The sequence below is a fragment of the Typopeltis vanoorti genome, chromosome 12 (assembly GCF_054136105.1).
Source record: "Typopeltis vanoorti isolate ZY-2024b chromosome 12, IOZ_Tvanoo_1.0, whole genome shotgun sequence".
Taxonomy (NCBI): domain Eukaryota; kingdom Metazoa; phylum Arthropoda; class Arachnida; order Uropygi; family Thelyphonidae; genus Typopeltis; species Typopeltis vanoorti.
This window is the reverse complement of record NC_143560.1, coordinates 98,905,001-98,930,060: the sequence shown is the minus strand read 5'-3', so window position 1 is coordinate 98,930,060 and position 25,060 is coordinate 98,905,001. Positions and strand designations below refer to the sequence as shown.

At 35.0% G+C, this 25,060-nt stretch overlaps 1 protein-coding gene across 4 annotated transcripts in view; it reads left to right on the top strand.

The window, feature by feature from the left end:
* LOC150101049 (phosphatase and actin regulator 2-like) overlaps positions 1-25,060 on the top strand; it is a 305,287-nt gene that overhangs the window by 10,898 nt on the left and 269,329 nt on the right. For 2 of the 4 annotated variants that reach the window (XM_090401168.1, XM_090401164.1), the window contains exon 1: positions 9,460-9,585. The exons of 1 other annotated variant lie outside the window; for it this stretch is intronic. The gene's annotated coding sequence lies outside the window, so the exon portion shown is untranslated. Of the gene's footprint in view, positions 1-9,457; positions 9,586-25,060 lie in introns of those variants that run through there. One more of the 4 variants, XM_090401167.1, reaches the window with a different exon arrangement.

The following is a 25,060-nucleotide window of genomic DNA, read 5'->3' as shown; positions in this document are numbered from 1 at the left end:
ACCGTATTGTGTTTTGGGGATAATATTAAAGATCTCAGTGTATGCTGTGAGTTTCTTCAATATGATCCGCTCCATAATTTGATTGATAATTGGTAATGTTGCTATGGGTCTGTAATTGACGATTAAATTTCTTTTTCCTTGTTTGTATATGGGTGTAATTATGGCGGTCTTTAGCATACTTGGTATCTGTCCTGTTTTAAATATTTTATTTATTAGTTTTAGTAGGATAGGACTTAAACTAGTTGCATGTTGCTTCATATCTTTAGGTCTGATACCATCTATTCCTGGGCCTTTGTTTGGTTTGATTTGATGTATTGCTGAGAGAAGTTCTGCTTCTTTTATGGTTGGGAACCATAATGTCTGTTTTGATCGCGGTCCAAGTGGAGGGTCTCGTTTTGTGATTGGGGGAATATTTCTGTGAAGTTCTTGGATGGAGTCTGCAAAGTATTGGTTAAAGTCATTTGCTAGTTGTTGGATAGGTTTTGCGTCTTTCATGAAGCTGTGTTTTATGGTTTCGGAGGCAGTGGTGTTGGGAACAGAATCTAGCATCTCATTAATCAGATGCCAGGTTTGTTTCATGTTGTTTTGTGCGGAGGTTAGTTTGTCTCTGTAGTAGCTTCTTTTTGCATTTCTGATTTGTGTTGTAAGGCGATTCCTTGTTATCTTATATTCAGTTTTTAAAGTTGTGTTATTTGGATATCGCTTTAATTCTTTCCATAAAGCGTCCTTTCTGTGTATTTCTAGGATTAAGTTTTGTGTTATCGAAGGATTTTGTGTTGTTTTTGAACGAATTCGGACTTTCTTTGTAGCTTTCTTATATATTTCCTCCAGTGTGAGTTTAATGTTGTTGTATAAGATATCTGCTGAATCTGATGCCAGGTGTTCCCAGTCTGTGTTTCTTATTTCGTGGTTGACTATTTCTTCGTCTATTATTGTTTTCTGTCGTTTTTCTTCTGTGGGACATTGCATGGATATTGTCTTGGTGTGCAGGTTTAGAGCGGTGAAGTAATGGTCTGCTACTTTGCACTTTATGACTGATGCAGTGTAACTATTTGGTGATGCTCGGACGTTTATATGGTCTAGACAGGAGGCAGTGATAGTATTTCCGAATATTTCTTCTCTAGTACATGATGTTATTGTTGGTATTAGATTGTACATGGATAGTATGTCTAGGTATTGTACAATGTTCTTCTGGTTTTCATTTTCAATATTTATGTTTATGCCGCCAATTATCATTAGATGTTCGGTTGAGCATATTTCTTGGCTTGAAAGCCAGCAATTGAGTTCGTGTAAGAATTTTATCATGTTTAGGTTTGGTGGCCTGTAAATAGCATTTAGTATTATGGGATGCTGTGTATTCGTGGTATTAATGATTTCGAGGCAGAGGGTTTCAGCATGCTCAAACTGATAGGCCATTTCTTTTGCTATTAATTTTTGTTTCATAAATATTAGTATTCCATCCCCTTTTCTTGTTTGGCGGCATGATCTATGTTGTTGGAAGTCTGGAATTTGGAAAGCAGTCGCTTCGTCATTAGTTATGGATACTTCTGTAAGAATCAATATATCAATAATATCAGTGTAATTTCTCAGATAAGCCTGTAATAATAACCAATGTTTTCGGATGCTTCTGATGTTAATATGCAAGATTGAGAGACCTCTCGCTTGTATTGTGTTTTGTACAAGCGAGATTTTCCCTGCATCAAGAGATTCGCAAGTACAATTACTGATGTATTCTGGTGTAATTACATCTATCTGATGGTTCACATTCATTTTTGTTGTGTTGAGATCTTCTTATTGAACTAAGTTAGAGTCTTTTGTTTCACTCTGACAACCTGTCTATATCTTCCGACCTTTTTATTTGTATAGACTTTGAAGTCTGTGACTTTCTCAAGAATATTTTGCCGTCTTTGATTCATAAAAATTGATACTTTTTTCTGTTTTTTCCTTTCTTTCTTGGTACAAAAGATTCTGATTGAAAGGTGTTAAATACTCAGATAGAAAGATTGGCGTATTGTCTTGCGATGCATTTAAATCCTTGACTACTGGTTTTTTCAGTCTGCTGGCTTTTATGAGATTGTCTCTTGTAGCCTTGCTTGTCAGACGAACCATGACTGGTGCCGGTCGTGGCGAACCTTGTTTTCTGTTCTTCCTGGGAAACCGATTTATGGTCTGAATATCATTATGCTGTAAGGGGATGTCAATTGCATGGCCTAACTTTAGAACTACGTCTCTGAGATTTTCTGTGGATTCGGTTTCTGGAAGACCGTTTATGACAAGGTCTTCTTTATGTTGTTGTTGGGTTAAAACTTCGTATTGTTGTTTCAGGGAATTAAATTCTTGACAGAGTTCCGATGTGTCTTTTATCAATTTGTGCTGCCTCTCAGTTAATGCGTTAATGCTGGTTTTAATATCTTTTACCGTTTGTAAGACTTCTTCGACTTTTAATTATTAAATTTAACAAACTCTTCATATTCGCTAATTTTTTTTGTTATTTCTTTATTCTGTTTATCAAATAGTTCTTGGTCAAGATCTACCAAGCTGGCTTTTATATTTTCTAAACCTTTTTCTAGTAATGATTAACGGAACTCAAATTATAAGACTCACCGGTATTTTGTTGTCTGTTCAGTTCATCGTCCGATTCTGCCTCCGGCGTAATCAGTTGAGTCGTGGGTAGTGGCGTTTCTTTGTTCTCCCTACAGTTTAGGCACTTCCATTCTTTTCGTTTGGCATTGGATTTGCGCTGCCAGGCTGTGTCAGAAAGTCCGGAACATGTAAAGTGAAGATTCCTATGGCATTTCATGCAGGTTATGTAACATCCGTCGGACGGCAATTCCTTTTGACACTTGTTGCACTTCATGACTCTTCTTTCTTCCTCTGGACAGCTGCAAAGATGGCGACGTCCTTTGTTCTGTACTCGTTAGCAACCGCGGTGTACGCTTCAATTTTTTTAGCACACTCAGATTTTGGATTCCACTTGGCCGATTTCCACTTTGGATTCCACTTGGCCGAATAATAATAATAATAATAATAATAATAATAATAATAATAATAATAATAATAATAATAATAATAATAATAATAATAATCTAGGTCTCAGGGGACACCTTCCTGTATTTATTAAAAACTTTCTGTCCAGGCGAATTTCCGAGCTTATAGTGGGAAGTACCCCACCTCGGCCATATCATCAAGAACAGGGTGTTCCTAAAGGCTCTGTATTAAATGGGTCACTTTTTGCTATGAAAGTTCACTCTATCACTGAACTGACTGTCCCCTCTCTCAACATGAAGATAATTGAAAGATGACTTCAGCCAACAATTGATTGTGTTTCTATATGGGCTCATAGTAATGGGTTCAGGTTTACAGCAAAAAAAAAAGTGTCTGTGTACACTTCTATAGAAAACGCACTGCTCACCGAGATCCTAAATTGGGGACAAATTGTTATTCCAGTAAAAACAGAAGGTAAGTTCTTGGGACTCGTCTTTGAGTGAAAACTTATATTTTTTGCACACATTCGTCAACTAAGAGAACAGTGCAGGAGAGCATTAAATCTTCGCTTTCTATGTTCTGTGTAATAGCGGATCGATGTTTATTGCTTCATTTTTATCCATGCACTTATACTGTCAAAGCTAGATTATAGGTCTTAGGTCTATGGTCCTGCAAGGAAGATTAACCTGCAGTAGTTGGATCCCATCAGAGTATGATAGTTACTGTTGCCCTTCGAACATCGCCAAATCATTGTCTTTATGTTGATGCAAATGAACCGATTCTACCACTAATACAGAAAGAGATCGTCTCTTGATTGTGCCTTAAAAATAAAATCTTCCAGAGCATTCTAAGTGAACTGATCTGTTTTCGGTACTTCGTGAAGCTCAATATCACAGATATCAGACTGCCAAAAGTCATTTTAGTGTGCGTGTTAAATAGACTATGCAAGCTGTTAGCATGAATGTTGACAACACTCATGTTATTAACCTCTACCAAATGTACTGTTGGGAAAGAATCAACGGACATCCCCATAGGCAAGTTGCATCGTACCATGCAACAAGTCATGAGTTTGTGGCAGATATTGATTGGAGGAATATGGTGCGCTCAAGTCAGTGCAACTGTGTCTGGGTAAAATGGCTGCGAGAATGAAACTGACGAAGTTTGAATGAGGCATTGTGATAGGCTTCCATGTTGCAGGCCTATCTGTTGGCAAATTGTTAAAAAACCTGGGCTACCTGAGATTCAACAATCATTGATACCATACTGAGATGGAAACGCAGGTAGTCAACTACAAGTACTAGGAGCTGCAGAGGACGACCACACTCACTGAACGTGACCAAGGGTGCAGTTCTTAGGTCATTCCTAGGCGGACACGTTGAATATCGAGTTCTGTGCATCAACTGGAACACGAATCTGCACAGAAACATTCAGAAGCGAGGCTCGCAACATGGGTTTCCATGGAAGAACGACAATATGCAAGCCCCCACATTAACCGAACCAGCATGCAGTGTCCTCTTCAGTGGTGCATAGAGCATGTACAATTGGAGGTGGAAGTTTAAAAAGCTATGTTATTGAGCAAGGAATGAGTGGAATAGAGTATAGCTCTACCTTCTCGGTAGAGCTATACCCTCTACAGAGTAAATGGACGGGTGGGGAGGGTAGATGTCCGATGAACGTCTCTTACCAGAGTGGATAACAACTATGGAAATGTGGAGGTGGTGGTGGTGTGTTCCTGTTTTTCCCTGGTTTGGCATCTGACCTATGTTTGTTGTGCCACGAACACTGACCTCCGATAGGTATCTGAACATTCTGGACAATGGTATGCTTCCTACTTTGTGGCGTTTCTACAAAGAATTTCTAAGAACTGACCATTGTCTCTTTTAACAAGACAACGCATATATGGCTGCTGCTGTAACTGCAGGTTTGTGGAAATGAACGTCACTACGCTTGACTGACCTCCACAGAACCGTGGTCTCAACCCTATTGAACATCTGTGGGATGAAGTTGGTTGTCGGATGAGGTCAAGGAACTTATCCCCCCCCCCAAAATCCAGGACTTCATTACATGCCTACATGAGAATGGTCCAAAATTCCCATTGATCATTATCGTACGCTTGTGGAAAGTATGCCACTTAGGATTGTTGCAGTCATTGCAGTGAAACAAGGTGCTTCATCTTATAAAGATGAGAGTCATGACTCTTTGTCCCTCACACTATAGTGTCCATTGACTTCTGTAAACAGTGTAACAGCATTTTTCCATGGCAGGTTTTCACCTTATCCTGTAACTCACTTTATCCTGTATCTTGTAATCTCACTTTGTCAACTACAGAAGTCTCACACTCCCTATCTACCTGCATTGTTTAATGCACATACAGTAGACCCCCCCCTCTGTTTTTTTGTCCATCTATACTGATGGTTTAAAAGGTGACATCTCTGTTAGCTGTGTTGCCTGACATTACTATCTCTAACCAGATCCCACCTGATTGCAGTAATTATATAGCTGAGTTGCATGCTATTCAGCTCGTCGCATTTCTGCATATAAAAGAAAACCGCTACCAAAAATGTGTAATTTATTCAGGCTCATTGAGTTCTTTACTAGCTAGCTCCACTTCTATGTATTTCACATCCAGTGCTATGTGAGGTGTTATACATGTTGTAGAAAATGAAGACTTAATTTTGATGATCGGTTGTGCTGGAATCACAGCCAGATTGGAATTAAGGGAAATGAGAAAATGAAGACTTAATTTTGATGATCGGCTGTGCTGGAATCACAGCCACATTGGAATTAAGGGAAATGAGAAAATGAAGACTTAGTTTTGATGATCGGCTGTGCTGGAATCACAGCCACATTGGAATTAAGGGAAATGAGACTGCAGCTTCAGGTGCTAGATTAGCTCATATTTTTCTCACTTATACTTATACAGACATTTTTAATTATACATTTTATTTATTGATAAATGCTGCATTTCTAACTTAATTTTTGTACATACATATTATTTACTAACTTATTTCTGATTGTTTATTAATACTTTATGTACTGCTGTAACCTTCACTATGACGCATTATGACCTTTGATGTCGTTGCACCAATAAACCATAAACCAACCAATCTCATTTCCTTCATTGGAATATTATATTCAGTCTTATAATACAAACATTTGCACCGAACGTAACACTGAAACAATCTTATTAGCATGGGCACGTGCATTCTCCATTTCGGGCTAAATTTAATTTATTGTGCTTATGCCTAATTCTTTTGTGCAATTATGTTGCACAAAAGAACTAGGAATATCGCAACTGGCTTTTGGTGAAATCTCCATTTTCCTTTAATGTTTATATCTAAGGGCGAAATACACTGTTTGGAACGAAGTCAATGGATACAATGTGAGGAAAAAACAGCCACAGCGTCCACCTTAATAAGATGTAAGACCTTCCGCTATGATAACTGCAGCAATCCTATGGGCGCATACTTTCTACAAGTGAACAATAGATCAATGGGAATTTTGGACCATTCTTCATAGGCATGTAATGAGGTTCTGGGCTGTTGTGGGGTGGACGTCCCTTCATCTCACCCGACGCTCCAGTTCACCCCCCACAGACATTTGGTAGGTTAGGACAGTCAAGTGTGGATGTTCATGTCCACAAACCATGCAGTAGAGCATCAGCCTTATGGGCATTATCTTGATAAATGAGACAATGGTCAGTTCTGTAGAACTGCTACAAAGTAGGGAACATTGCATTGTTTTCTAAACAATGGACAATGTTCAGAGGTATCTGAATATTATCCAATGTTCAGAACTGCCTACCCAGTCTTCTAAAGTTAGATAGTATTAAAAAAAAGTACTCGCCTACTCCCTATAAGGGATTAAAAGGCGTTTGCTGATGATTTTTTGATGACTATGTATTTATAATGATTAATGATGTATAACGATATTTACTTAATATATATCGTTATTTTCTGCATATTTGATATATTTTATATATAATTTACTACATAAGGAGCCTGTGTAGCTCAGTGGATGTGGTGTTTGCATACCACAGCGCTTGACCGCACGAAGGAAGACTTCTTGGTTTCGAATCTAGTCGGCGACTGGAAGAAATTTCTTTTAAGTCTTTTTTCGACCGATTCCCGAGTTAGTCGATCTCTGGCACCGGCAAGCGAGTTTTTTCTCCGGGAAACTCAAGAAAATCGACCGTAGAACCCACATTATTTCAGACATTAAATAAGGGTGTTAGGGTTAGGGACCAGGAGATGGCGGCACTTGTTGAGCCGCCTCTCTTCACTGCATGCCGCTTAATTAGTGCAAGCCTTGGGCCAGCTATCTCTGATTGGGTACCAGTGGAGATTGAACTGCCCACTCAGTCTCCAAAAGTTAAATAGGGCTAAAACGGCCTCCCCTGCACCCTATATACGGGAATAAAAAGGCGTTAGCTGATTTTTTTTTAATTTACTACATTCCATATAACTGTATACTTATGCTAATTTTATAAGTAAAACTGTTGTTTTTGAAATAAAAATTATACAAATATTACGATATGATTAAAAACACTGGGAGAATTTTATTAGAAATGAAAATTAAGAATTCCGTATGTAAATATTAATTTTATTTTTGTGTTCTCTCTATATAAGAGACTGCGAAGCTCTGTAGGTATAGAAGAAGTCATTTGGTTTGAAAGACCACCTGGATTCAAATCCTGTCTAGGATGTGAAGAATCTTTATGAGAGTTTTTCTGCCCTGATAAAGGCAGAAATTTTCTTCCCGAAAAATTGGGTTTTAAACTCCACAAACCGGTCACTAGAACACATGCAATTGACAGACAACATACAATATACTTAATAGGGTTAACCACCTAATCTTGGAGTTATGGTTAACAAATTTTATTTCAAAGATACTCTGAAAGGTCGTGGGTGTCTATTAGAGCCAGTGATGTCGATGATTGTGTTTATCAGGGCTGTCCAACCTTCGGTAATCCGAGGGTCGCATTAAAAAAAAAGAAAAAGATTTATCCGAGGGCCGCATCCAATGCATATCTAGTAATTTAGTGAGCAGCAGCGACACAACCTCGATAGTTGAACAAACGAACAACACTAATTGTGCACTAATCGCGTGCTCATGTAACCCATGAGCGGCGGAGCATGCGCGTTAGAACAAAACAGTGTAAGAACACTTCTTTGACACCTGTAATATTTGAAAAACAGGTGAGTATATAGTGATGTAAAAACACCAAATAAAATAATCGACATCGAGATTATCGATTAGTGATAGAATTAAAATATCTAATACGCATTCGGTTCAAATTGTTATTTTTTTTTCTCTTGTGAAAATCAAAACCCACAGGTGGGCAGCACAAAATTGCATCGCGGGCCGTGTTTTGGACAGCCCTGGTATATACCATTCATTTTAGAAGTAGTGATCAACGACACAATTTCGACCCCCTTCCAATTCCACAATCTATCAATTACTGCAGAAATATTTAGGATCGTTGTCTCCCCTTGGTAAGCACTTCTTTGCCCCCTCTAAATTCAAGAAAATATTTAAAACTAAGAACTTTTTAAAAATGGTGTTTCTATGGCTGAGATACAATTTTGCCGTCCTCCAAGCCATTCCTAGTTGCTTTGGGTTACGATAGCCCCTAGGAACCCTTAAGGCTTTTTAGCATCCCTCGATACCGGGGCTCGCTTAATCGTAGGCTATCATCATTAAGTATAGCATTAAGGTAAATTAAATGCAAAAATCAATATTTTTTTTTTCCTGTTGAAAATGCTATTCTATATTATTAGAATAAATTAAATCTGGAATTAAATTCACCATAGTAATAATAGCTTTCTCTACATTTAATGTGCACTGTCTTTAAAAGCAAACAAACACTGGGCGGAGAGTTTTCTTTTATCGAAACTGTCGATTCATTACTGTATTATCAAACTGATTTCGTGGTACCTGTTTTCTAAAATCCAATATCTGTTATTTAAATATAAAGAGCCAATAGGCTTCATCTGTATCTGTTATTTCTCTTCCAATATCTGTTATTTCTCTTCGTCTCAGTCTGCGTCCTTTTTTTTTAAGTCCATGGATATTTTTTTTCTATTTTCAATACTGAGTTATCATTCTTTTGTTAAGATATTTCTCCCTCGATGAATCGACTTCAAGGAAAGTTGTACTATAATAATATTAATATAAAACTACGTTATCTCATTCATAGTTCTGTAACCCAAAAAATAATTTCTGATCGCATTTTTATTACATAATTTTCTTCGAGATTTTGCGATATGCATTACATAAATTAATGTTTGTGCCTTATTTGAAAAATATAATGTGTATTTTCTACAGTCAACTTATTATCTTACGATTGGTTGACGAATAACCTCACTTCCAGTGTGGAAGTAAAATGAGATTGGTTGTATAGCATTCGGAAGTTCTCGGGACTTGCTTCGGCGTCGATTAGCCATTTTAGGAAATCTTCGACTGTTGTTATGTTTGCAATAGCAAGTGGAGGTGAAAATTTGTTTGAAACTGGACGCTACTGATATAGTGATGGTGTATGCATATTGTCATTTCCCGTAATTATCACTTATTTGCCTGGCTTATAAAGGAGCAAGAATGGTATGTAGGGAGTTCTTTCTATACGTACAAACAATCAAGACTAGTTCCCGAAACTTTTAAAACAGCGTGAGCGGTCGTCATACCGATCGATCTTTGTTTAGGCCTAGTGTATAGACCACAGGTAGCCTGACAACTAGCGTCACGCTTGAGTGCTTCCGTGTTGGCGGAATGTTTTAGAATATGGGAGGAAGTTCGATGTATCGATTATTTATTCCCCCCAACCCCCCGTACTTGTTTTCTCATGAAAAAGTATTAAAATATTTAAAGTTTTACAATAAGTGCCATTTATCATACTCCAGTTAGTATTTATTATATAAGAAGGGATGATCGAATATAAAGAACATTTGGTTAACTTTTTAATACAAATTTCTTCTCGTTAAGTCTCATTTTTTGCCGGTTCTGTTACTTAAAAACAAGTCACCTGGTTTTAACTATTGAGAAATACCTCAAGTTGATGTACCAAAATTAGAACAAGCTGCGTGTTTGGACCAGAAAACTTGCAGTTGTGGTATGGAAAGCTAATTTCCGAAATTGTGCGGAGTATACATCAACTATTAACAAAAATGTAAAAAAAATAATAATAAATAAATAAAACATATATATATATATATATATATATATATATATATAATTGTTTTATTAACTAAATTTGCACCTATATTTATATAATGTTTGTGTATACGTTCATATTAATGTTATTTTGGACTATATGTTTTCAAAATATAGATCCTCTCATCTTTCTGATAGTTTTTCTTCTGTTTTGTTTATGCATACTGGTAAAAAAAAAAATGAAATCATTGTTTACCGTTTGATAGACATACCCAGAATTTTTCTTATAAATCAGAACTGGTTTTCATGCCTGGATAGAAACTAGTGTTATCGCACTGCATCGATTCTGTATAGATAACAGCGCAAATATATAATTTTTGGTTAAGCCACGCAAATGTCATGTGGGTAGGCTTATTTTATGCTAAATTTGTGAATGTACAAATATAATTACAAAAATCAAACCCCATTCAAAATTTAAGTCGTAATTGAATCTGATCTCACTTGGTGATATTTCTACAGACAGTTGTATTAACTTTAGTTATGGGAACACTTGATTATATGAAATCTAGTAATATATGAATGCACCGAGTTACATTGTTTAGGAATAAATCAAATGAAAGATAGAAACAATTCCATGTAAAACACATTAACGATGTGATTAAAATATTCTGACACTTTCATATATTACTTGATTTCCTATAATCAAGTGTTCCCGTAACTAAAGTTAATACAGCTGCCTGTAGAAATATCACCAAGTGAGATCAGATTCGATTATGACTTAAAAGATTGAATGGGGTTTGATTTTAGCTGTAATAGTATAGTACTGTGCTGCACAAAAAATAAAATAAAATAAATGAAAAATATAAATAATTTTTGCAGTAGGGTGTCCTCTCTCGATGAATCCTTAGAGGTGTCACGTAGTCATAATAATAATAAATTTTGAAAAATACTTTGTGTTTACTATCGATTGTTTAAGCATTTAATTAAGGCAGGAAAACTACAATTTCCGTAAACTCAAATTGTACTACTTAGTGAATATTTAGAATACTGGATAGCATATTACTGTTTTCGATTTTGATGAATGTGGCAGCACGTTTTTGTTCACGAGAGAAAGCAAAATGCACTCTGAGTTCGTACTGCAGTCCATTGTTTATGAATGGATTGCATTAGGACTTTTAAAGCTGCTTGCGCCTGTTAAAAATATATTAGATTTAGTGTTTTGCTAACTTATTTAATTCGAAGATAAAAATAAACAAAACTTTAAGTCACTTTTTTATTAATAAAATGAATACATATTATATTAACGTAAATACTTACATCAGGTACCATAACATTCGTTGTGGTGAGAAGTTTTTCTAGCCATTGTAAAATGCTTCCCAATTAAGGTGGACTATCTTATTAACAAAAAAATAGTACTAAACAAGCAATATCATATTTGTATTGGGGATGGGGACTTGAAAATATAATGCTAACAAACTGGAATATTTTTATTTCAAATACACCAGCTTTAATAATACTTAACTATTGGTCCTTGCTACACTGGGCTTCAATAGCTCAGTCAATACTGACAATGTCTTTTGGAAAGACCTGGGTTTGAACCCTGTCTAGGATGCAAAGAGACTTTATTATAAGGACTTTCTTGATTAGAATTGAGTAATAAGTCTCACACAGGACCTCAAGACCTTGGGTTTTTCTCCCAGAAACGTAGATTTTTCATCCCACAAAACAAGCCAGTCAGAAGAACATGCAACCAACAGAGATAATACACTGGCTGTAGTTGTTTTGAGCATAAGTTTAAATAGCCCCCAGTAGCTCTGTCACTATTAACAATGATCTTGTTTATAGTGACTTGGTTGGAATGTCATTAGGGCATTTGGAAAGCCCTTTATTAGGGCTTTCCAAATGAAGATGAGTTTCATATGGAGGCGGTCAGATTTTTCCTCCTGGAAACTCAGGTTTTTCATCCTGTGGAACAGACAGACTGACCATGACCAGCAGAACATATGCAATTTACAGATATACTTCATTGGTCTCATAGCCTTTGTTCCTTGCTGTAATTAAAAAAAAAAAAAAAAAATCTCTAACCTATAACTACATTACCATTTTCAAGACCTTGTGTCCTCACATCTAATCAGAACAGTTAAATGCTATTTGCAGTTATAGATAAATTTCATTACCCAGCACAAAGCTATTACCTTCTTTATTGAGAAACATGACCTAGCTTGAAAGAATTCCATGGTTTGTGTCCAGAATATCTAATCTTTAACCTATCACAGTACTGATGCACTATCCTACAGGTTTATCAAATGTTCATAAAATGTTGCACGAGAAATCAAAACTTTAAAAATTTTATTGTGTGTAACCTGAATGAGATACATAAACCAATATTACATTTTAGGAACTCATAAAGTTACCAACTTATGTGAATCATCATCACATAAGAAATGGGAAATCTTCACTACACAGTTAAACATTTTCAAGACAGTCAGTCTGAAGTGAACATTTTGTGTGTTACATTTAGATGCAGTTTAATGAACATTGATAGTAAAGACCTTCCATGGAGCTAGAAGACTTGTTTTAATGAAAACAGCTTAAATGTAAGTTCTGGGGCAAACTGTACTACCCAGTGTCACTGTATATGATGCAAAAAGGCTTTTCAAGTGAAGGTGAGTTAGCTAGTCTCATTGAAGGAGGTATTTTTTTATATTGGAAACTTGAGTTTTTCATCCTGTGAAAAACTCAAGCAATAATATACTGATGTCACAGCCTTACTTCTCATTTCTGCCAATACTACTACTTTTCTCAGTGATGTGAAAATACTAGTATGTCTTCAGTATAAACCGATTTTACAATGTTACAAGAATATTCAATTCTTGTAGTAATGTATATTGTATATATATAATTGTATATACAATTTCTTGTGTATATATATATACAAGAAATATATACATTATATATATATACAAGAAATATATACATTATATATATATACAAGAAATATATACATTGTATATATATACAAGAAATATATACATTGTATATATATACAAGAAATATATACATTGTATATATATACAAGAAATATATACATTGTATATATATACAAGAAATATATACATTGTATATATATACAAGAAATATATACATTGTATATATATACAAGAAATATATACATTGTATATATATACAAGAAATATATACATTGTATATATATACAAGAAATATATACATTGTATATATATACAAGAAATATATACATTGTATATATATACAAGAAATATATACATTGTATACATCGCTATGTATACAATGTATATACGGTGAGGAATAATCAACTAATATTGCATTGCAGATATCTGTTTTTTTTTGCTTACACTAGCCAGTGCCCTTTCAATCAATACACAGGTCTAACACTGCATTAATGAATCAGATTTGTAATACTCAGGAACATGCAATGTCTCATTTTCCTGCTCATTTTCATTTCTGTGAAAATGAGCAGGAAAAGGCCACGAATAATAACCTCTGATGGGAAAAATCTTTATGTGCAAAAGGGAGTAAACTTGCGACATGAATATCTAAATTGTAAGGAGAATGGGGTTACTTACATTAGTAATTAGAGTTGCAAATGGAAGTAATTACATCACTGCAACAGCATGTGTGGTACCAGAACAAGTCTTGGACAGGTTTTCTCTGATAACTGAAAATTCCAGAAAAACACGCGAGCTATGTAACAGTCATGTGACTGATGCCACATGAAATGACACCAAGCAAACAAAATACTATGCATATAAGAAACCAGATTATTTTATGGGGGGGGGGATTGCAAAATATCACACAATACATAATTTAAAATACAATTAAAAAGAAAACAACAGTATTAAGAGAAAACATCCATCAGAAATAAATAAAATACACTGCCTGAAAAGAAGTCAACAGACACCATGGCGTGAGGAACAAACATAAGATGTAGGACCTCCTTTCACTGTGAATAGCTGCAGCAATCCTAAAGGACATACTTTCCACAAGTGAACAATAGCTATCAATGGGAATTTTGAACCGTTCTTCATATAGGCATAAAGAATGGTTCAAAATTCCCATTGATCGCATGTTGCATGTTGTGGGATGAACATCCCTTGACCTCACCCAATGTACCAGTTCATCCCAGAGACATTCAGTAGGGTTGAGATCAGGACTCTGTGGAAGCCAGTCAAGTGTGGTGATGTATGTTCGTGTCCAAAAATCATGCAGTTATTGCAGGAGCCTTTTGAACATGGTGCATTGTTTTGCTTAAAGAGACAACAATCAGGTCATTAGAAATGCCCCAAAGTAGGAAGCATTGCATTGTCCAGAATATTCAGATACCTCTTGGAATTCAGTATTGGTGGTATCACAAACAGAGGTCCAAAGCCAAACTAGTGAACACAGGACCATACCATCATACTGCCACCTCTGAATTTCATAGTTGGGGTTGTGTACTCTGGTATGAGATGTACACTGGGCATCCACCACCCATCCATCTGCTTGGTAGAGGTTGTATAGTATGCCCACACTTCATAGAACCGACCTTGGCTTTGTCTCAAGAATAGTCAATTCATGCTGAAGGAGAGAAAGAAATAAAGGATGTATGAATTGGCCACCAACAATCAAAGTCACATGCTTCATACATAAATTTTCCAACTGTTGTACAAGCAAATAGCATAGTGAAGGCACTTGTGAATGAAAATGTTTTCTTACTAGTGATATTGCTATTTACATTGAGATTTTATGCACAGAAATGAAGTAGTTTTTCAGAATAACCAGCTCATCTTTGTTAATGTTTATATGATTGACTGCTAACACAAACACATAAACATGAGGTTAATAACACATCAAATTTTCTATCAGAATATAAAAATCCATCATCAGTGAACAGACATTTCAACAAGGTGGAATAACAACAATGGATTTCAAGATATGAGCTGTGCACTAGTGTAATATGGTAGTCAATTGTGAGATGTGATTAAAAAAAAAAAAACTTCTTCTTGCAACTAATAAGGATAACTCTCCCAAATTTTAGGTAAAGAATGACAGTTATTTCAGTTTGAGTTAGAGTGATGTAGTACCACATTTCTTTTTGAACAAATGCTCAAATTTTTGAAACGGCAATAGTTTAGTAGATGAGTCTTAGACCAGAAGATTTTATGGTCAGTATCATTCATTCTATGTTAGACTAGACTTCCCAGCCTTATTGTATGTGGTATAAAATTGGTGTTCGAGTCTTGTCTCATCAGAATGTTCTGTTTGTCCATAGTAAAAGAAATGACAGCCATAAGGAATTTGGTAAACACCTGGGAGGGATAGAGAAGACCATTTATCCTGGCTGGAAGGATAAATGAGCTTCTCTAATAGTTAGAACCAGTAGTTTCTGTCATATCTCACAATCAGCTGTACTATATTACACTAATGCATGGCTTGTGTATCTTTTGAAATCCATGTTGCTATTCTACCTCGCTGAATTGTCGTTCACTGAGGACAGTCATATCATATTTGGATGGCAATATTTGATTTAATAAATGTTATTCAACCTTATTTTTATGTGTTTATTGTATGTTTTATTATGTTATATGCACCATTAAATATGTGATCGACTGCTGTTTATGTTACAGCACTGGAAGGCTGCTCACAATTGGCCTTGAAGGCATTTTACTGCATCTCATGCATCTGTTTATTATTTATTAATTTTTTTATGGTGCATTTATCTTGAACAAATACTACAATACTTCAGTGAATATTGCATGGGTTTGAGTCTATTTTACCAGAAACTTTGCTGTTTTACAAATGCTACATTTCACATGCGGCAAAGTATTATAACGTGGAGGAGTGAAATATGAAATGCCTGTGGCAAAGTAACACCAGTCTGTATCGTTCTTCATGAGAGAAGTGAAATTTCCATGTCAGATTTCAATCATCCTCATGATTTCATGGTGTTGATTTAATAGTTCAAAGAAACTGTTCGCTGGTAATTACCTGCAAACAACAGAAAGAAATGGAACAGCATGATGACAGTGATCAATAAAACATGATAGAAATTGACTCTGTAACCTTGTATTCAGCATGACTATATCATATTCATATTTCAGAAGGAAAGATAGTCAAGCTTCATTTGGTGAAAAGGGTTTGCACTTGTTATTATATATCACTTACCCATATACAAGTCAGTAGTCAGCATGTGCTGAAGTCCATAGGTGATACTGAACCTAGATACACTAGATAGGCTTAAAATGGCTGACAGGAACTGATATATCTCAAGACTGATTAATTTTATCTTGCCTTCAGATCCTAGAGAATCTGTGTTTAGAGATGTTTTAAACTGCTATAAACAATCCCATAAGTGCTTCCACATGTAGAGAGCCTGCCATGAATTTTTACAGAAAACTTGCAGCCCACAAGCTTCTGTTAATAGCAATGGGTATATACACATCTTTGATTGGCATGGCCATGCTATGGAGAAATGGAAATTGGTGCTGTGGAGTGATGAATCATGTTTCTTTCCAGATTACCTGTGCAACTATCCAGTCTTTTGCTTATGCATTTTTGAAAAAAAAAAAAAAAAAAAAAACTGGCACTTACCTTGTTGAAATAGTAACTACACAAGTTGAGAAATTCCTAAAATTAGATAAGTTCTTTTTTTTTAATTTTAAGTTAGAAACCTGAACTTCACTCTTAGTTTTACTTAAAAAAGTTTTACTCCAGAATAGGGTAATGCATTTCTGCAATTAGAAAGTAAAAATTCTTAGACCAACATGTGCTACCATTATAGCACATGCATTGTATGTGCTACAATGCATTGTAGATGCACTAACCTAGAATGAAGCAGTATATTGCAAAAAAAAAAAATATATATATATATATATATATATATATAGACTTTTTATCAAGAGAATGACAAGGACATATATGTACATAAATAAACCAATAACCACTTTTCTGTATTTACATTTTATAGAAATTTTTTTATAAATGAAAATTGCAGTTATGTGTGTTTTACCTAAAACACACATAACTGCATAAGTATATGAGAATTACTCTCTCTTATATAGTTATGCATATGTGTATATTTAATAGCAGTTCTATACACAAAAGTTTGGGTAACCATATCATCACATTTGTGGATTTAGCTACTATTTTGAGCAAAATAACATTATTGGCTTTAAACTTACCAACATTCTGTTTTGGTAATATATAATATGACGTATTGCTTCTGTCCTATCCTTTCCTATACTATGAGAGTGGTCTGAAAAGTTCTCGACCTAACAATGAGAAAACAAATTTATTTTTATTTTTCAACATCTCCCTTAAGACTAATACATTTATTCCAGCGATGCTCTAACGTCATTATCCCATCCCTGTAGTGGTTCTCAGTAAAATCTGCAAAATACCCCTTTACAGCTGCAATCACCTCTTTATTCCTCTGACCTATCTCTTTCCCAAAGGAAGCCAAATCTGGGGAATAGAGTGGATGTTCCAACAATTCATAGTGCAGATCCCTTTATTTTACCATTGCCAAAACATGTTTGTGGGCAGGTGCATTGTTCTGATGAAAGATGATTTTTTCCTTCTGCAAACCAGGTCTTTTCTGATGAATTTTTTCGTCTAGTCTGGTTAAAAGATTGGAATAATAATATTCCTCAGTTATTGTTTTACCCTTTTCAAGATAATTAATAAACAAAATGCCTTTAGCATCCCAAAACACTGATGCCATGACCTTTCCTGCTGATGGAACTGACTTCTACTTTTTAGGCCCTCAATAACCAGCTTCTGTCCGCTTTTTGACTGCTGTTTGGATTCTGATGTGTAATGGTGAATCCAAATCTCATCCATAGTAATAAATCGACACACAAAATCAGTTTTATTCTTGTTAAAACACTCCAAGCACTATTCAGAGTTTTTCATGTGAGTGCATTTTTGATCTGCTGTGAGTAAGCGTGGCACTCTTGTGCAAAGCTTTTTCATTTGCAATTCTTCATGCAAAATATAGCCTACACATTCTTTTGAAATGCCTAGTCTCAGCAATTTTTTCATGCCGGTCATTCAATACCATATCGTGTACTTGATCAATGATTTTTGGTGTTACACTTTTTGGACGTCCTTCACGTGGGTTATCTTCAAGGCTGGCAATCTTTAAACTCGGCAGCTCATTTCTTAATTGTTGAAAACGAAAAAAAAGAGTGTCCATGAACTTTTATGAATTTCTTTTGCCGTTTTGAATTTTTTTTGGTACAGCCACATTTATACTCAGCAGCCCATTTCTTAATCGTCGAAAACGAAGGAGAAGAGTGCCCATAAACTGTTATGAACTTTCTTTTGCCGTTAAACCTTCTTTTACAAAGAATTTTATAATTGCACGATATTCAATTTTATCCATTTCAAGGGATACAGACAACACTTTTGCTTGACAGCTGTATAAAACAAACTACTTGATAGAATGACTTGCAATTTCATGCGGATGCTTATGAGAGATATACCAACTTAGAAAAAAAAATCTTCCTGATGGTGTTGCCATCTATAGTCGAGGGCGAGAACTTTTTCAGACCACCACGTATATCGACACTAACCTGTACTTTTATGGTTAAAAATCATTAAGGGTGTCCTGTTACTAGGCATCTGTTTTCATGCTAAACAAACAAATATGGAAATTGTGGCAATTTTGAACTAAATTAATCAGTTATATTCTGTTTTTGCTAAAATAAATATGGTTATGGTATTAGAATATAATTAGTTATTCTGTCTACTTGGAGCATTGTCTGGATAATAAGACTCCAGCTGTTTTCACCAGGGAATCAGTGTGGAATCATACAGGATAATACACAATTAATATATATTGCAAATATGCAGATAAAAATTTGATTCTAAATTATTAAGTGTAAGGCAAAGTTGTATGCCATCTCCAGTGTTATTTTAAAATCTGTATGGATAACATTATTAAGAAACTGAAATTGATTCAAGTGTTAGAAATAAAGGAGATATTAGGATCTGATCTTGACTCTGTGCAGATTGTATTTATTCTCTTGAATAATTTTCGATGGTAAATTAAATATAAAATGGATAATAGAATAGGTGAGTCTGCTATGGCAGGAAGGCAATTTAATAACTTTATTTAGAATAAGAGAGAAATCGGCCAAAAGACCAGGCTTGCAGTGTACTAAATAGTACTACTGTTCAGCTTCAAACTTACTAAACTAACTATTCTTCTTTGTCTTTCATTTTATTTATATCTGTTCTTTGGAACAACCTTCCTGGAACAAACCCTGCTGTTTTCCCTCCTAAAGATGGCAGTTGTAGCTATTCACAAAAACCAACTGATTCCTATTTACTCTTTTTTTATACAGCAGGAGAAAATGACTCTTATATGCTATAAGTTTTGTCACCTATTAAAGTGTGATGGTGATGCAAAAAATTGCAGGAAAAAACCGAGAGGAAGACCAAAATATAGGTGGGTTGATGCAGTAGGAGTGCTTTAGAAGGTTGAAATTCAAAGCATCAAATCACAGGCATTTGAAATAATAAACCCATTTGGAGGAATATTGTTAATTAGAAACTACTCATAAAACCTACTTGTTAAAATGCCATAATATCTAATAACTTATTAAGGATAACTCATTGAGAAAATGCTGAATAGTTAACTTATATGCTTATCTAGCTTGTTCTAGATGGTCTATTTCAGCTGATTTATGCTGAAACAACTAAGGCTATGAGGTCAGTGTATTATGTTAATTGTGTGTTTCTCTGTATAGTTGCTTGCTTTCTAAGATGAAAAGCCAATTTCCTGGAGGTAACCCTGCTACTTCTATCTGAGACTGGTTGTGATCAAGATATGAGATTGGTAATGAACAAGCTCGACAAAGCATGCAAAACCCTATACAGCTTGCAAAAAAATGTACTCATCCAAGACCTCCCACCTTCCTTTTTTTTTTTTATAATGATGTGACCAGATAAGTCCCATAAAGTGATTATATTAAATAAAAAAATATGTACTGTTTGATCCATTCTTTAGCTACTTCCCATCTGGTAAAATCTACTCACCATTCATGAACGGGTGAGCATATTTGTTGAGCACTGGTAATGATCTAGCCATTTCCATCTAGTACAGATCATAATATTGACATTAAACCTGATATTCACTATGCAAGTCAGTGTCATTTTCTGAAGGTACCAGAAATGACACTTATTACATTTGTAGTTAAGTCTTATCATGGTTTACCACAGTGCATTGTTGTGTTAGCTTGTACTTTTGTGCATATGTGATATTCCTGATCTAGATATAGAGTAAAGCAATTATTTCATGCAAAGCCTGAAAAAAAAAAAAGTAGCATCATGTGCTAATGAGCAAATGGACAGAAAAGCAACTTGCTGCATTTCTTTTGAATAGCTGGTGGCTGTAATCCTTTCAAACTTCAAGGAAGCTCTTCCAGAGACTGTAGATTTAAAGCAAATAAAAGATGAAGAAAAGCTGCTTTTGTGAATAAGTTTTTCTTCTTTCATTTCATCATTGCACTTGTTTTTTAAAGGTTTGAGAATAGGAAATGGATTATGAAATCAACTTGTAAAGCTTCCAGGGAAATATAGTATAGTTTTATCAACTGACATGAAAAACTCCATACAGAACAAAAGCAAATCTGTAGTATTTTTTCACCAGGATGTGTTTGGGTATGAGTCAACTTGTGTAGTATGTTATTGTACATATGGCTAGTGGTTGTAATCAACACAGAATTTGTATTCTCTTTCAGTTTTCTGTTAACTACTATTTGGTCATTTAAGCAGGGGTTGAAATAAACATCCAAAGAATAAATCCTTTTTGATTCACAGACAATTATTCTGGAGTGGAACAGTATATTTTTTCATAAATATATTTCTATCCTACTGAAACAATCGATGTTTAGGTTCTAGGATATCTATCTTTCAGGATTTAATTCAGAGGAGTGAAAATTTGTTTCTTTTTTCCTCCCTCCAGTAAATCATTCCATAGTAAAAAATCTCACTCACAGAAAAGAATGCTTAATCTGAAAAACATGTACGTGCGCACATATATATGTATATATATTGTGACTAGTGACTCTACTTGTAGACATATTTAAAAAGGAAGGAAGTGATGAGAAGAGGCATGCAAGTATCTATCTGTGTGAGTAGCTTTTTGAAAAATCGAAAATTTAAGACAATCAGGCATTCTAGTGATCTTCAAGTCCAGAAAAAGCGAGGAAGCCATTCATCTCTAGTTCGGATGTGAATTTGATGTTCTGGTGTTGATTATTTAAATGATCTAGGAAGGTTTGTAGCTCCCCTTCTCATCAATTACCTCCACAGAAGTTTGGTATTATTTCCACTCTACCCCATTGAGCAAGATCTCTTATTTCAGTAGAAGAAGACCTTCAAACAGAACTCAACCATCTGAAAAGCACATTCTTAAACAACTGCTATTCTTCTCGAAGCATCACTAAACATCTAAATCCACGTATCCAACCTCGACAAGAAGATAACTCCAATTCTATTACTCACATCCAATTGCCATTCATAAGCTCTCTATCTCCAAAACTGGCCAAAATAATGAAAACCTTCAACATTAAAACCTACTTCACCACCCTACCAAAGCTTCGTTCTTTTCTGAGTTGCCCCAAACCAAAACACAACCAGCTTCAGTTTCCAGGAGTTTATAAAGTCGTCTGCAACTGCGGTAAACCTTATTATGGACAGACTGATAAGTCTATTTCGCTATGTCTTGAGGAACACCAGCGTGACATCTCTTACAAAAGAACCCATGCAAGTGCACTCTCCAGTCATGGTCTTTTCTCCGCTTACTCTAATCTAGAAGATCTTCAACACCAGATAGACTGGAATCTGGAATCTTACGACCAATATCTATAAATGCAGTGACGAACTTGAGAGATGTATCGTAGAATCAACAGAGATGGTTCTGGACCCATCACACATAAACAACAATTTAAGCTACAGTTTGCCTGATGCCCACAGTGCAGTGATTGAGTTCTGGTGCTCTCGAATCAGTTGCTGCTCACCTACAACTTGCGCTAGTCCTGCTACACAAACACCAGTTCAAATATGACTGTTGCCATTCCTATTTTGTTAATTTGAGAAGTCCATATTTTTTACTTGTTATTTTTCCAGTTTTTTTGTTATTAGTTACCCACCTGAAGAAGTCGGCTTTCCGACGAAACTAGTCGTGTTATATCAAAGAGTTTTCTTACCTTTCTCGTGTCCTTAGTCAGTATAATTATTAATTTTTAAATATATATATATGTATATACTTATATATAAGTATATATATATACAGCACACATACAGTAGTGAACTAATTAATCTGAACACTCACATTTAAAAAAAAAAAAATTAATTTCTAGAAAATAAGAAATAAGAAATACAAAAATTAAACTCCTACTTTGCCTAATAATTTATATGTGCTCCTCTGTTCTTAATAAGTTCATTAAGGCATGGATCCTACCAAAGTAGAACACATTTTTTTTAATTTTAGCATCTTGAATAAATACTTTTATAATGGATTGTATTAAGTTATCCTTCGTATCACAATTTAATATTTCAAGTCTCTTTTTTTCACTATGGCCCACAAATTTTCCATTGGGCCACTAAACCAATTGGATGTTGTGAATTTTGAGGAACTCTCACTTTTTTTGAAGTGTGCATGGACAAGATCCTGTTGGAAGATGAACTCTTTCTGGATCCGTGAGACCACTCTGTTTTTCAAATATTTTTATGCATTGGTCACTTTGCATCATACTTCAACAGGCACAAGCGATCCTGGACTGTCATGTATAAAACAACCCCAGAACATCTTTTTAGCTAGGTGTTTGAGCTTGAAGGTGGGTAGGAAAAGTCTTCTAAGTCATTTCTTAGACCATTTCTTGGTCTAAGAAATGGCTCTCAACTGAGAATACGCCCTTCCACTTCTCAACAGTTCAATTTTTGTACAATTTTGCCCACTGGACCCTCTTTTACTGCATAGCCTTTGTTTCTTTTTTGGTCTGTGAGCAGTCCTCCCTGTTTCCAACAATCTTTGAAGGAATCTCATATCAGAAACATTAATCCCACTAGCTGCCAAGTCTTTATTTAAATCTATAGCAGACAATCTTGGATTTATTTTGATTTTCCTAACTAGTAAACGATCTTGAGTAAATGTAGTGTTCCTTTTTCACCCACATTTTCCTTTTCTGTCATGAGAAAAGGTTCCTGTCTCCTTGAATCTATTTAAATTCACATTAACAGTACCAAACCAACACTACACTCATTGGCAATTTGTATGGATGTACTGAGAAAGAGTACATATTTTCGAATGCTTTCTTGCAAATATATCCATTTTATAGCTACACAAAATGAATAAAACACTACGAATGTCAACTTGTTCACACTATTAAAAATGCACATTATGAACTGAAACAAAAACTTGAATGTAAATTCACCTTGCTTGGATTAATTTGTTTGCTACTGTATATTGTGTATATATATTTCTGAAGATATATTTCAGGTCAGAGCAAAAAATTTCACTCCCAGGAAAAAATAATGTTCTGTCTGAAAAGTATGCGCATTTGTAAAAACACATATACTGTGTGTGTGTGTGTGTGTGTGTGTGTGTGTGTGTGTGTGTGTGTGTGTGTGTGTGTGTGTGTGTGTGTGTGTGTGTGTGTGTGTGTGTGTGAAGATTCTGTCATTCATCCAGTGATATGGAACAAATCAGAAAACATTTTTAGATGCTGCAATGGACTGAAGAGTAGAAATGTAGAATCAGCAGAAATTGTCCTCAATGCAATCCATCTTAATACTAACCTGAGCTATATATAACCTATCTGATTGTCAATCTTCAGCTATTCAGATTTTGCGTTAACAGGATCATGCCCAGGTGAATGTGCCAAACAATATTCTGGTTTTAGAATGCCTTTAAATGTCAGTAACATGTTTACGAGTTAATTTATGGCTGTCTTTTCTCTTCTAATGTATTTCTTTTGTATTTCTCTTTTCATGTTATGCACCCAATGAAGTTTTCTAAGAAGACAAAACTAATTGTGCACTCAAATGATAATAATTTTCTATATTGGTATCTTACAGCTTCTAGTCATTAAATTTATTTAATTTAATGAAATATATAAATTTAATTATATATTTCTGAAGGTATATTTCCTGGATGGAGAAAAAAATTTCACTCTCAGAAAATAATGGTCCTTCTGAGAGATGCATGTGTGTGCATGCATGCACATGCACACATATATACAGTATATATATATATATATATATATATATATATATATATATATATATATATATATATAATGTGAAAAGTTTTTTTACCCTGGGGATAATATATATTAAGGATACCAAGTAATTTTATAAACTTTTTTTTTTTTTTTTTTTTTTTACTCCTTCTCCCAAGTAAGCAAAACCCAAGTAACCAAGTAAGGATATCAGAGCTTTACACACCTTTACAACGAGTTGCCCTGGTGTTGCACTACCTTTAGACTTGAACTACATTCAGGCGCAAACTTAACTGTTTTGCTTACTTGGGAGAAGGAGTAAGAAAAAAAAAACAAGTTTATAAAATTACTTGGTATCCTTAATATATATTATCCCCAAGGTAAAAAACTTTTCACATCTTTATCTCATCAAGAATTTCTTATTCGAAGTAAAAGCACCTTGTAGCAACTTGTATAGGTAAAGTTGATAACGCTCTGTATTACTAAAAACCTTGGTATTTCAGGTTCTAGCTACTCACTGAGGAGACCTCAAAAAAAGTTGAAACCGGTCTGGGTAGTGACCCCCCCACCCATAATGTATAACTGTACACATCTCCACATCTCTTAGTGAGATGTGTTTTACATTATGGGAAATACTAAGAATAGTGACCAGAGCTTTACCCACCTTTACAACGAGT